We start from the raw sequence: 15,742 nt of genomic DNA on the forward strand, positions 1-15,742 counted from the left end.
GTATATTTGTTAAGCATAACAACATACATTTGTCCTATAATGAATAATTTGCATAATTAATTATTTTTACTCCAGTAAGGGTACGGTATTAAAAGGGGGATATATGTCTGTCTGTGTGTGTGTGTGTGTGTCTGTCTGTCTGTCTGTCTGTCTATCTGTCTGTGATTAGTTTTTGAGCGAGATCTGTTCATGTGAATTAGAGAAATTTGCATATCAATGAAATCAACTAATTAAGCAATATCTTAAGACTGCATACTTCAATTTCAATATAATTTAGTATATTCGTTAAAAAACATAACAACATACATTTGTCCTATAAAATGTTGATGTACCTTACAGCGTTAATGAATAATTTGCATAATTAATGATTTTTGGTAATTAGGCTATATCTTACGACTGCATACTTCAATTTCAATATAATTCAGTTCATACATTAAACCATAACAAATTGTGTATGTCCTATAAAGTTAGTTGATGTACCTTACAGTTTTAATGAATAATTTGCATAATTAATGATTTTCAGTAATTAGGCTATATCTTAAGAATACGTACTTCAATTTCAATATAATTCAGTACATACTTTGACCATAACAATCGCATATGTCCTGTAAAGCTTGTTGATGTACCTTTCAGTGTTAATGAATAATTTGCATAATTAATGATTCTTGGTACTTAGGCTATATCTTACGACTGCATACTTCAATTTCAATACAATTCAGTTCATACATTAACCATAACAAATTGTGTATGTCCTATAAAGTTAGTTGATGTACCTTACAGTGTTAATGAATAATTTGCATAATTAATGAGTTTCAGTAATTAGGCTATATCTTAAGACTGCATACTTCAATTTCAATACAATTTAGTACTTACGTTGAACATAACAGAGTGCATATCTCCTATAAAATTTGTTGATTTCACTTTAAAGATTTAGTGAATAATTTGTATAATTAATTATTTCCAGTAATTAGGCTATATCTTAAGACTGCATACTTCAATTTCAATATAATTTACTTCATACATTAACCATAACAAAGTGGATATGTCCTATAAAATTTGTTGATATAGCTTACAGTTTTAATGAAAAATTTGCATAATTAATGATTTTAGGTAACTAAAATGCAAGCTTCAAATTTCGTATAATATGGTACATATATCAACCACAATAATACACACCTGTCCTGTGAAGTTTGTTGCTACAACTTTTACCTTTAATGAGTATTTTGAATAATGAACGATATTCAGTAATTAAGCAGTATCATGCACTCTTCAAATTCCGTATAATTTGGCACATACATCTGTTGCTATGTATAGCTGTCCAGTTTTGAATGTTGTTCATTACTGTTATATTTAGATTAGACATTGTCATTTTACTGTTGTCATGGGCATTGTCTTGGTTGGTAGGCATATTTTCCCTCATCGTGATGTTTAGTACTAAGTCTTGATTACCTAATTAAGATTGTAATATATGGTGAATGATATCTGCCCCCCCTCCCTTCAGTTTGGTTGATTGCACCTGTACACACAATATCAGCATGCAAGCTACCATGCATGGTGTATACATTCATAATTTCATTAAGTACGTATTAATCATTAGCATTAATAACTACTTCAACTACTATATATGTGCTTTGTTATGGTACATACAGAAAAGTTACATAAAAATTGAAGTTTGCCTTTTTAAGATATTGCCTAACTACCAAAATAAGTAATTATCCAAATGAATCATTAAAGGTAAAAACTACATTAACAAGCTTTGTAGAACATGTGGGTTTTTGATCGTGTAATTTGCTTAATTACCAATAAACCCTACTATTATCCATTGATATTCATGCTTGCACATAGCCATATACACATGCAAGCGCACAGACAGACAGAGCGACAGACAGACAAAGAGACATACATGCACACACAAACAGACAGACAGACAGACAGACAGACAGACAGACAGACAGACAGACAGACAGACAGACAGAGCTATCACTTAACTCTCCTTTACGAAAGGCAAAAAGTAACTTTCCCCATCTGATATACTAACCGGGCCTGTCTGTTTGTGTCGCTGTCTACATATCTGTCTGTCTGTCTGTCTGTCTGTCTGTCTCTGTTTTCCTCTCTCTCTCTCTCTCTCTCTCTCTCTCAATCTCTCTCTCTCTCTCTCTCTCTCTCTCTCTCTCTCTCTCTCTCTCTCTCTCTCTCTCTCTCTCTCTCTCTCTCTCTCTCTCTCTCTCTCTCTCTCACAACCGGTCTATTTTGACATTCCAAGATCAATCTTCACATTAAATGGTTTTTGTCACTAATATGACAAAGGTTATCAATGTATGTACATATGAATGATGAATACAAATCAACTAACATCACGATGCCTTTAAGCAGGTTATGTCAACGTCCTTGTTTTTGCAAATTAACAATATTATAAGTTACATCATCAAGCTTTAATTGACATTTGCACTTCTTTACAATCAATACATGTATTGAATTATCTGAAATTTAAAGTTGGCATACTAAAAATACTGCCTCATCAAGACGATCATTGATGTAAATTAATCACAATCAAAAAATACATGAACGTAGTCACAAGTTTTCTCCTAATTACTGAGAATCATTAATTATGCAAATTAGTCATTACAATTGAAAACTATACCAACAGGCTTTAGAGGATAAGTGTGCTTTGTCATGGATGATGACTGTGCCAAATTATATGGAAATTGAAGTGTGCATTCCAAAGATATAATTTAATTACTGAAGATCATTAATTATTGAAAATACTCATTCAAAGTAACAGCTATATCAGAACATGTGCACATTCTTAGGGTTAATATATGTACCAAATTATATATAATTTGAAGTTTGCATTCTAAAATAAAGCTTAATTACCGGAAATCATTAATTATGCAAATTACTCATTAAAACCAAAAAACTGTGCTAACAGGCCTTATTGGATGTGTATTTTGCTATGGTTAATGCATGTGCCAAATTATATGGAATTTGAAGACACAGCTTAAGACGCAGCTAAATTACTGAAAATCATTAATTATGCAAATTATTCATTAACACTATAAGCTAAATCAACAAACTTTATAGGTCATATGTCCTTTATTATGGTTAACGCATTACCAAATTATATTGAATATGAAATGCATTCCAAAGATATAGCCTAATTACTCAAAACCATTAATTATATATATGTGCAAATGTTAATTAATGTTCATTGGATGTTTACCAAAATCTAACAATTTCTTTCCATTATCATATAGAATATGTGTAGCAAGTTTCATTAGAATCGATACAATAGAAATGATATAATGCCTGCTTTTGATATAACTTGACAATTGTATTTATAGGGATGGAGAAGTTGAAATATCTTTACTAACAAAAAAAAGACAACAAATATCATTTTTGATCCAAAATATCACTAAAAATAGAAAACGACTCATATAAACTTGTCGTGAACAAGCCTAGGCTTAGCCTCCCCCAAGGGACATGTACACCAAATATCAAAACATTCTGACTGTCGGTTTCAGAGACGAAGGTGAAAATAGAAAGCTGACGGACGACAGACAATGACGGAGAATCAACTCCACTCATCTGTCGCTGACAGTGGAGCTAAAAACTTGAGTTTTAATATACAAGATTGAGAAATGCAGTGATATTTTACAAGCACGCTTTGGCAAAGGAAAAAATAGACAATTGATATCATCACTTTGTTATGTCGATCACTCAAGAATCGTAATGAGGATATCGAGTATGAAATATTTTGTGTCATTTTTCAGATACAACTTTTACTTTTAATTATTGTCAATAAAGCAACAAAAGTAAAGTGAGTTCTGCCATCTCATAACTAAAGACAATCGAACGTCTATAAGGTAATTATTCATCCAAACTTAATACAAGTCCAAACGTAACGTGCATTTCAAATGTAATGTCTGTGCTAGCCTGTATTTTCTAAGGCGATTAAAAGTCGCCGGATTTAATATATTGAGCCCAATTTGTATTACGAATTCAACGAGAGCTAAGCTTATATGCCAATAAAATGTGTTGTTATAATGTGAACTTGATATCATATGATATCAGGCCGATCGCAGGTCAGGTCAGGTCAGGTTAGGTCAGGTCTTGACAAAATGTTATTTTTGGATTCACATTACAATGATCTGTCATCTGCTTTTTATTCGCAATATTTATTGGGTTTCATGGCAAATCCCACTTTCTTTCTGCGATATTACACTCGCTTGTCAAATGTTGACATCGTATATGCTATAAATCCTTAATGACACAAACTCATCTTGGTTTGCTATGATGAAAAATACTGTCATCTCAAATGAAGTTGGCACACTTTCTTGTTTTTTGGCGCATTTTTGATACATTCCGGATATGTCTATGATACATCTAGATGCTTCATGTAGGTGAAGTTGGCTCAGGATCATTTTGAAACTAATATTCATTGCACTTCAAAAACACACAACAAAACAGAAGCACAAGTCTGAGAAATGTAGACATATGATTATAACAACAGTCTTGAGTTGGAGAATAAGCTCTTGAAATTGAGTTATGACAGTCAGTGAATAGCTATTAGTATGGTCAAAAACATTCATCATATTCAGCACTTTTCACCACAATCACCAGACAGACAGTCATCATTCAAGTCATTCACACTAGGGCTTGAATGTGAACATGAAAATAAGTCTGCACCAAACAAAAGTTTGCCCAGACATTAGGGCTATCTGTCCAACAAACAGGTCACCCATGGGCTTCCCAAGCCGTTTTGTTCTTCAATGATCAATGGTCACTTCATTTAGCCAAGCCATTTTCATACATTCTTGTCCTAATCATATTGCAATGGTACATTTTAGTTAGCCATTGCCATTTTCATACATTCTTGTCCTAATCATATTGCAATGGTACATTTTAGTTGTGTCAATCGTCATGTTTCATAAATATTGAAATTGCATGAAAAACGACGATTTGCCGATATAAGCATCTGCCATCTCTTTTGTTGTTCACATACATGTAACATTTTGAAAGTGCATGTAATGGTCCAGTACTCCCTGGCCAAGAAAAGGCAAACCGTTTTTTTTTTACTCTTGAATGCACCCAGTATGTACAAGAAGGAATATGAAATCGGTATGAATCAGATTTAAACTGAATGCCTCCCATAAGGGCAAAACCATAAATTTTTGGGCCTACACTCATTGTTGGAATGCAAAATTCTAAACTATAGCTACTATACATGATGTACCACTTAATTACTCAAGGCAAGGAAAAGAACTTCCCCAGTCTAGAAATATGACCGACGAGGATACTACGTCCATGGACTTGTGATTATGAGAAGTCTTCAAAATACCAAAGTTTGGAACAGTACCAAGCTATATAGACGACTGACGATCAAGTTGCAATTCCCAAACCCAAATGTTAACCAAGCAAGAACCTAATCTAGCTGCTAGAGCGTTGGTGTTCTTCCAAAATAAATACAATATGACACACGAATGAACATTGCTATCGAGGATGGATCATCGTTCGGGCTAGCCCTCACTGCGAACTTCATTCGCTTATCGTATCGGAAGAAAGCCCGAACGTCTAGCAGCAAGACTAGCAAGAACAATGAGAAGAGAAGAGAAGAGAAGACAAAACTTAAACAAAGTATCTATGAAATCAAAACCAACAGAGTAAACTATTTTGAACGAAAAATGAACTATTTACGTGAACTCTGAACTATTGAACCATAGATCATTGTATTTATTATTATGCTATTTTGTCTAGCCAATGACTTTAAATATTTTTGTGTAATGTTTAGACAAGATATTTTCTGTCTGACTTTTGCTTTCCGTGTTCGTCAATGCGGAGGTCTCGTGGTCAGTTAATCTTCATTGGTTTAGTTTGCTTAAAATTTTCAATGTTGCTGCAGTTCGACAGAGAAAGCCAATTTCACTGGTTTATTTTGATGTCTCAACTTATTTCTGAATATTCTACTTCTAGCTATCAAGCTAGATATACCCCTTCTCATCGATATTGTGGGTTGGGGCCATTGGTTTAGTAGTAATAGTTTTCTAATTCTGACCTCGAATTGTGCCAATATTATAAATTGAAGTTGCTCCTCTGTAATGTATTATGACGTGAACTTTTCATGAATTGTAACTATGTTTTAATCTGTTAATTATTGTTAATAGACTTGAGGACAGATCTTATGGAAAGAGAGGAGAATGGCTTTGGAGTGAAGACTCAGGACTTTGATAAATAAAGTCTATGTTCCAGTTACACCACATACATTTACTACAATACTTGCTGATCTTAAGTTTTGATAAAATAATCAACTTGAAAATCAATGTTACTACACTGATGAGTCTGTTTTGTGTTTTAACCTTTTCTTTCATTACCAATTCTTGTTTCTCGATTTTCAAATATACCCCTGGTCTCGTCGCCTTATATTTCACACACACTTTACAGCATACAAACGGGACAGTAGGGAGCGATCAGTTTTTACGGCCGGGGGTGGGCCGGTGACTTTTTGTTCATGTTGTACTTAAAAATAGTGACCCCCTGCAATTCATCCACAAAACAATCCAACCCCCCCCCCCCTGACAAATAAAAAACACAATGACCCCCCCCCCCATCTGTTGACAAGAAACACTCTTTTTGTTCTTGCAAAAGACACTCTATTCTCAAAGCATAATACCGCACACTGCATAGTTAATTTTACATGTTACATTTTCAGTAATTTTAAGTGTGTCTGGTAAATTGCTAACCAAAATCCACAGTTTCACATGTATAAAGCTGTATGAAGAAGTGAAACACAAACACTGAAAAGTAATTTTTGATAAGACATGTAGTTCGTACTATAGCTATGCAAAGTAACAGTTCAATAGTTGATATATACTCAATATGATAAATATGATAAATCAACACATTAGGGGTGAAATCAGTAGGCAAACAACTAATTCTTTTAGTAAGGCCTCAGAACCCCTTCCCCATCCCCTTCTAACTAAATTGGTAAAATTGTTGCACACACCACAATCAATTTCAAATCAGTATGTAGTATTATGTAGTGCTATAAATACAAAGCCAGTATGTAGTGAGGTAAAATAGCTCTTTTATTGGCACAATAAATGTATTTTAGTGCCATGCATAACAAATTGTTTCCCCATTTTTCAATCTGACATTTTTAGAATTGTTTGTATTGGGGTACAAAACAGATTTCATTATAAAAGACCTCCTCTCACCCCCACCCCACACTAAAAGAATTTAGTTTTTACCCTACATTGAACTATTGATCTCAACCATAAATCAATTTGGGACTTCTAATGGAGATGATTGTAGTTATCTTACATTAGATGTACAAAAATATATAGGAACTAGACTAACTATATACATGGACATTGAATATCCAATATCTAGACACAGGCTGGGTCAGGCACTTTCAGTCACAGTGTTTGCCACATATTATTTCAAAGTGTCCTAAATTGGTTATGTTTGTGCACACTTCCACATGTTCAGGTCAATGGAGGAACAGATTTTAGAGCCAGTAAATCTTAAGGTATTTCATTTCTTATGTGTTACATGTACAGCTACACAAGCAAGTTTTTCTACCACAAGATGACACAACTCATGGCATGCAATAGCGAGAAGTCATTTCTAACAAATACCTGTTCCTTAAAGGTGGCCATAGTGCAGTGTTGTGATACCATACCATATGTATTGGATGTATCAAGAGACAGAGTTTTTGTTATATTTGAATGTATATTTATAGCTATTTGTTTATGGTTTATTTTATGCACATACATTTTTTTGTTTAATAGCTCACACAGCGCCCGCGGCTCAATGACTAGTACACATGCGTGTCCTATATACTATGTGATTTTTTTTGGTGGTTTTACCCAAGGATGCATTGCGGTACAATGACTACGCATGCGCGTTCTATGTACGAAGTGCAATCTCCACACTGAGAGCGCTATCTATGATATCATCATGAGGCAGCCGCTCACAAATGAATCTATAGGTATACCCAGCTGTCCGAGCTTAGGGGCTTTGGCCTAGTTATGATATTAAATGTATGAACATTTAAGTGCAGGAGTGTGGCTCATGATTTTGTTTAGTTGAAAACAAAGTGACCCCCCCCCCTATTCACTTCGTAAAAATGACCCCCCCCCCCTTCTTTGAGTCACAAATTAAGATGACCCCCCCCCTCCTCTGATTTGTCGGCCCCCGGGCCGTAAAAACTGATCGCACCCTTAGGTAACGGGCTTCACTCACAGCAATGGAAAATAAATTCCCTAGCCAACAATTGCATGCATCTTCAGGGCAGTATGTATCACTGACTGTATTCCATAAAATGATATTTTCTTTGACACTCAATACCTCATTATTTTAGCAACTTTCATGTCACATTATTATGTGTATACATCTGAAAACGTTTCATACTAAATACTGTAGAGTAATTTATTTTACCACTGTGACAATTACATAGCACACAATGACGTTTCAATGTCAGGAACACCTCCATGTAAGTCTTTGGCCTTACAATTCGAGATTTACGTTCGTGAAAGTTAATATAAACAGAATAGTTCATGAGGCAGTTTTAAACTCAATTTCTTTAAGTTGCTTACAGCCAAGATACCAATGTTCTCTTTGTATGTGAATTGCCCCTGATAGCCTCTTCCCACAACCAGCAGCCTCCGTCCAAGCATGAGTCTATTTGAGAAGCAAAATCTATGTATATTGACAAATATGAAAAGTAGCTAATCAATGTGATCATGTCACGCCATTGCTCACCTTGCTCGCCATTGCCATCGCCAATGATCATGTTACGCCATTGCCATCACCAATGATCATGTCACGCCATCGCGCAGCTGCTCTTGTAGTAGTCTGTAATTAGTCATTATTGGACACTATTGATCTTTAATGACTTAATGTTGTCATCTCAGAAGAATACTATTCGTGAAATGCAAACATTTGTTATATTACTAATTCATGACAGCTGACCGATCACTGTGATCCCGCGTCACATCAAAACTTTCCAAATACCAGAAAGTTGTATCCTGTCATACTTGACAACATATGGAACGCGATGCATATACTCTACACAGTTTTGAACGTAAATGCATATAGAAAAAATACACAACGCACATCAAACTGCACTTTATATGATTTTGCAAGACTCTAATAATCTCACAATTAAAATGACTAATGTAGTGAATGTCTATATTTCTAGCTGTGAATTACTGGATATATATTTTAATATGGCCACCATAACTCTGTTTCTTTATGTCAACACTATGTTTGAAATGTATTTTACCATGTATGCATCATTAATTATATGCTGTGTTGGACATATATATGCTTATATGTTTATGCCATGAAAACTATAGTCGTAAAACATTGACATTGTAATGGGTAGTAGGTGATAGAACACTTCCTCTTGTAATATACCTCCTAAGCTTCGAAACAGTAAGTCAGAACTGTTCTACTCTTCAGTATGAACTTGTCAGAAGGGATTAATACACTTTCTATTTTGTACACTACATGTTATTGACACTACAGATCACCACATCTCATCAGATTCCAGTTTCTATTATACACTATGTATGACTACCTTAAGTTCTCTAACATACCAATGACTTTACTATACATGCAATATTAATGCCCCATTACCAATGTAACAGGCCCGTTTGTATGTGACATGTGAAACTCATTTAAAATTTATATTTACGTTAGCTTTTCAAAACTTAGAAACATTACCTCAAAAAGCTATGAATATAACCTAATAATTGCCTTAATAGAAACAAAAAAAACTCCAGATCTGCCAGGGGAAACCCCAACGACTCCCTCACCAACCAACAATCAGATGCACCAACCTTTTTACTGTCATAATGGTATTAAACTTTTCTGAAATATTTTCACCATATGCTAGTTTGAGATGATATTGTCTTTTAAAGATGTGAAAGTCTTGGCAAGATAAAATTGCCTTAAACTCCAAATCTCCCCTACCAATGACACTACCATTAGACGTGACCTTTACTATAATGATGCCATTTTACTTTTAAGAACACATTTCAACACTATGCAAGTTATAAAGAATAGTTTCTGATACTTGATGGTGCTGTCTTGTAAAGCTTGGAGGTTATTGCTTTAAAGGGTCTGAATAGCCTAAAAATCGGCTTTATAAGAGTAAAAACCTCCAATAGTTTCAAAATTGACTTTGCATTGTAAAAAACCTCCAGGGCTTCTAGGGTGTGACCCCCTAGGACCCCCCCCCCCCCATGAGGTGTACACATCCGAATCCCAGTCTCAAGTTCTTCCCCCTACTACTTGCTATCAACCTGTGTTTCAAAAATATTTCAACCTTATGTAGTTGCTGTTTGCATGTTGGTGGTGTCTTGTAAAGCTTTGAAGTTATTGCCTGAAAGTGTCTGAATAGTCTCAAAATTGACTTTTCAGAGTAAAAAACCTCCAGGTCTCCGAGGGGGAGACCCCTTCTCAAGTTCTCAAGTTTCCCCCTACCATTCACTGTCAAGGTAAGGTGTATTAAACTCCTTTTTGGAATATATTTACCCTGTGTAGTCAATAATATAATTATCCCGGGATCTTATAAAGTATTTGTGAGAGTCAAGCAGTCCACACTGAGTCACGATCAAAAAATACCTGTTATGTGAATATTGTATGGGGGGGGGGGGGTCATCATGTTTTAGAATTAAGTGACAGGAGGTCAGTCTGTTTTTGGTTTTACAGATGGGGGAGTGGGGGGGGGGGTCAGTGGGATGGATATGGGGTCAGTGACTTTTGTGGGCCCGATGGAAGAATCCACCAACTCCCGCCCCAGGCTGGAGAAACTGACCAGTCCCTTACTGTTTTTATTCGAAAAATAACAAAAATAACAAAAATTGTAAATTTTGTAACGTACATTTCAGTATCGTACATTTTTTACATGTTCAAAAATACCCCCAGGCTATAATAAAGGGCACGATTACGCTGTAACTTTGCAAGTTTGTGGTAGTTGTATGTATCCAAATATCTAACAATACCAGTTAATAAATCGCTAATGGCAAACTTGACGTTTATAGTGTAACTTACATCAATTTCACTTCAAAAATTAGGCAGTCATTTTTTGACCGTAACATTGAATTGGTACTCAGGACTGACACTGTACTGCCTGTTTAGAGTATTACACAGTAATTTTAATATCTCAGTGATATTTTGAGACCATACTTTTATCTTTATCATTAACGGTACATAAATTACATCTATAAATACTGTATAATTTTCACAATGCAACGAAATTTGTGATAACATAGGGAAATATTGCACTAGAATTGGATTTCGGGTGTAATAGACTAAAATTAAACTACATATGAAGCTATTAGATAATTTTGAAATACTCTTTATAATAAGTCATTCACCAGATCCTTTGGGACAGTAAATGTACATTTCATGTATTTGGCTTATATTTAAAAATATAATGAAATCAAACAACTATGAAACTTTTGTTTTAGAAAGACCAGTGGATAAGGTAAATGTACCACACAACTTATCATAATCGTATCTCCCAATATTACTGCAAGATGCGTGAGACACCATTGCACTTCTATGTTGTGATTGGGTGTACACTACTTGGTGACAATGCATTCCAGCATCTCAGATAGATATTATACAAGTGATAACAATGCATATCAGCATCTAGATTGGGTGTACACTACTTGGTGACAATGCATTCCAGCATCTCAGATAGATATTATACAAGTGATGACCTTTTTTTGAGAATTTCTGTTTATCATATTATTTTGTGCAAATATTCGATTTTCTTTAATTGCTTGTCAATAATGACAATATTTGTAAATATTTGGCATAAAACTCTCATGATTCATGGAATACAAAACCATGCTGGCTTCTAGACTTAGGGAATGAGCAGAACAGAATTTACGGGGGGGGGGGGATACGAATTACATTGGGGTGCAAAGGGGAGGGCATTACAATTCTGATGGTCTGAAAGGGGGTCTACAGCCGGGGACTATGGAATATTTTGCACATGATTTGAACCAAATTAAATCTCAGGAGCTATCGCTTACCGAGTATATTTGTAAACATTGGTTAGGGCCGTGTACTGATACTAATGATGAAATGTTGGTTAGGGCCGTGTACTGATACTGATAATGATGAAATGTTGGTTAGGGCCGTGTACTGATACTGATAATGATGAAATGTTGGTTAGGGCCGTGTACTGATACTGATAATGATGAAATGTTGGTTAGGGCCGTGTACTGATACTGATAATGATGAAATGTTGGTTAGTCCTGTGTACTGATACTGATAATGATGAAATGTTGGTTAGTCCAGTGTACTGATAATGATAATGATGAAATGTTGCTTAGGGCCGTGTACGGATACTGATAATGATGAAATATTGGTTAGGGCTGTGTACTGATACTGATAATGATGAAATGTTGCTTAGGGCCGTGTACTGATAATGATAATTATGAAATGTTGCTTAAGGCCGTGTACTGATACTGATAATGATGAAATATTGGTTAGGGCTGTGTACTGATACTGATAATGATGAAATATTGGTTAGGGCCGTGTACTGATACTGATAATGATGAAATGTTGGTTAGGCCATGTACTGATAATGATAATGATAATGATGAAATGTTGCTTAGGGCCGTGTACTGATACTGATAATGATGAAATATTGGTTAGGGCCGTGTACTGATACTGATAATGATGAAATGTTGGTTAGGGCCGTGTACTGATACTGATAATGATGAAATGTTGGTTACGGCCGTGTACTGATACTGATAATGATGAAATATTGGTTAGGGCCGTGTACTGATACTGATAATGATGAAATGTTGGTTAGGGCCGTGTACTGATACTGATAATGATGAAATGTTGGTTAGGCCATGTACTGATAATGATAATGATAATGATGAAATGTTGCTTAGGGCCGTGTACTGATACTGATAATGATGAAATATTGGTTAGGGCCGTGTACTGATACTGATAATGATGAAATGTTGGTTAGGGCCGTGTACTGATACTGATAATGATGAAATGTTGGTTACGGCCGTGTACTGATACTGATAATGATGAAATATTGGTTAGGGCCGTGTACTGATACTGATAATGATGAAATGTTGGTTAGGGCCGTGTACTGATACTGATAATGATGAAATGTTGGTTAGGGCCGTGTACTGATACTGATAATGATGAAATATTGGTTAGGGCCGTGTACTGATACTGATAATGATGAAATGTTGCTTAGGGCCGTGTACTGATACTGATAATGATGAAATATTGGTTAGGGCTGTGTACTGATACTGATAATGATGAAATGATGGTTAGGCCGTGTACTGATACTGATAATGATGAAATGTTACTTAGGGCCGTGTACTGATACTGATAATGATGAAATGTTGGTTAGGCCGTGTACTGATAATGATAATGATGAAATATTGGTTAGGGCCGTGTACTGATACTGATAATGATGAAATATTGGTTAGTCCAGTGTACTGATAATGATAATGATGAAATGTTGCTTAGGGCCGTGTACTGATACTGATAATGATGAAATATTGGTTAGGGCTGTGTACTGATACTGATAATGATGAAATGTTGGTTAGGGCCGTGTACTGATACTGATAATGATGAAATATTGGTTAGGGCTGTGTACTGATACTGATAATGATGAAATGTTGGTTAGGGCCGTGTACTGATACTGATAATGATGAAATGTTGGTTAGGGCCGTGTACTGATACTGATAATGATGAAATATTGGTTAGGGCCGTGTACTGATAATGATAATGATGAAATATTGGTTAGGGCCGTGTACTGATACTGATAATGATGAAATATTGGTTAGGGCCGTGTACTGATATTGATAATGATGAAATGTTGGTTAGGGCCGTGTACTGATACTGATAATGATGAAATATTGGTTAGGGCTGTGTACTGATACTGATAATGATGAAATGTTGGTTAGGGCCGTGTACTGATACTGATAATGATGAAATATTGGTTAGGGCCGTGTACTGATATTGATAATGATGAAATGTTGGTTAGGGCCGTGTACTGATACTGATAATGATGAAATATTGGTTAGGGCTGTGTACTGATACTGATAATGATGAAATGTTGGTTAGTCCTGTGTACTGATACTGATAATGATGAAATGTTGGTTAGTCCCGTGTACTGATAATGATGACGATGAAACATTGGTTATTCCCGTGTACTGATACTGATAATGATGAAATATTGGTTAGTCCCGTGTACTGATATTGATAATGATGAAATGTTGGTTAGTCCCGTGTACTGATAATGATGAAATATTGGCTAGTCCTGTGTACTGATATTGATAATGATGAAACATTGGTTATTCCCGTGTACTGATACTGATGACGATGAAATATTGGTTAGTCCCGTGTACTGATATTGATAATGATGAAATGCTGGTTAGTCCCGTGTACTGATACTGATAATGATGAAATATTGGCTAGTCCTGTGTACTGATACTGATAATGATGAAATGTTGGTTAGTCCTGTGTATTGATACTGATAATGATGAAATATTGGCTAGTCCTGTGTACTGATATTGATAATGATGAAATGTTGGTTAGTCCCGTGTACTGATACTGATAATGATGAAATATTGGCTAGTCCTGTGTACTGATATTGATAATGATGAAATGTTGGTTAGTCCGTGTACTAATACTGATGACGATGAAATGTTGGTTAGGACCGTGTACTGATACATTTTTAGCCCTAATTTCCATATTACTGATGGAATCATCATATCACGAACAAAACTTACTTTACACCCCCTTTAGATCGCTTCCTCCAAATTTCGCACTAATCTGCCCAGTAGTTTCTGAGTTTAAGTTTTTTGACCAAAAATCACATTTTCCCAACTAGACACCCACCAAATATCATGGCAATCGGTTCAGTGGTTTTTGACATTAAGTTGTTTACACACACACACACACACACACACACACACAGACAGACAGACAGACGCCAGGCGATCCCTATAGCACTACTAAACCTCAGTTCAGTTGTGCTAAAAAACTGCAGATCTGCCAGGGGGAAACCCCCTGGACTCCATCACCCCAGAGGCCACTCGTTCGTTAAACCAACAATAAGATTCACCAAAATTGGTAAAAAACTTCAAAAGCTTCTAGGGGGAGACCCCTAGGACCCCATAAGAGGTACACATGTTTCAGTCTCAAATAAAAGTTCTTTCCCTCACCTCTTACTGTCAAGATTCTATGAAACTTTTATTTCAAAAATGTTTCAACCTTATGTAGTTGCTTTTTACATGTTAGAGCTGTCTTGTAAAGCTTGCAAATTATTGTCTGAAAGTGTCTGTGAATAGTAAAAATCCTCCAGGGCTTCTAGGGGAGACCCCCTACAACCCCCCCCCCCCAACCTCCCCATTCACACACACTCACACAAGAGGTGGACATATCCCAGTCTCAAAGCTCTTCTCTCTACAGCTTACTGTACTGCTATGAAACTTTATTCATGGGGGTCAGTGACTTTTTGTCGGCCCAATGGAAAAAAATCTGGATATCTCAAAGAAGGAAAGAAAAAAAAATGTTGCCAGCATAGGCGAAGGAGAAAAAATATAATTCACAAGCAAGCAGGTTGGAAAAAAATAATGACTCTCCACCAATCTTCCAAGCCCCCCCCCCCCCCAGGATATCGAATGGTCTACCCCTAATGCCAGCAACATATGAGCCGAGATATTAAAAGTCATCTACATCT

This window comes from Glandiceps talaboti, chromosome 16 (assembly GCF_964340395.1).
Source record: "Glandiceps talaboti chromosome 16, keGlaTala1.1, whole genome shotgun sequence".
In the NCBI taxonomy this organism is placed as follows: Eukaryota; Metazoa; Hemichordata; class Enteropneusta; family Spengelidae; genus Glandiceps; species Glandiceps talaboti.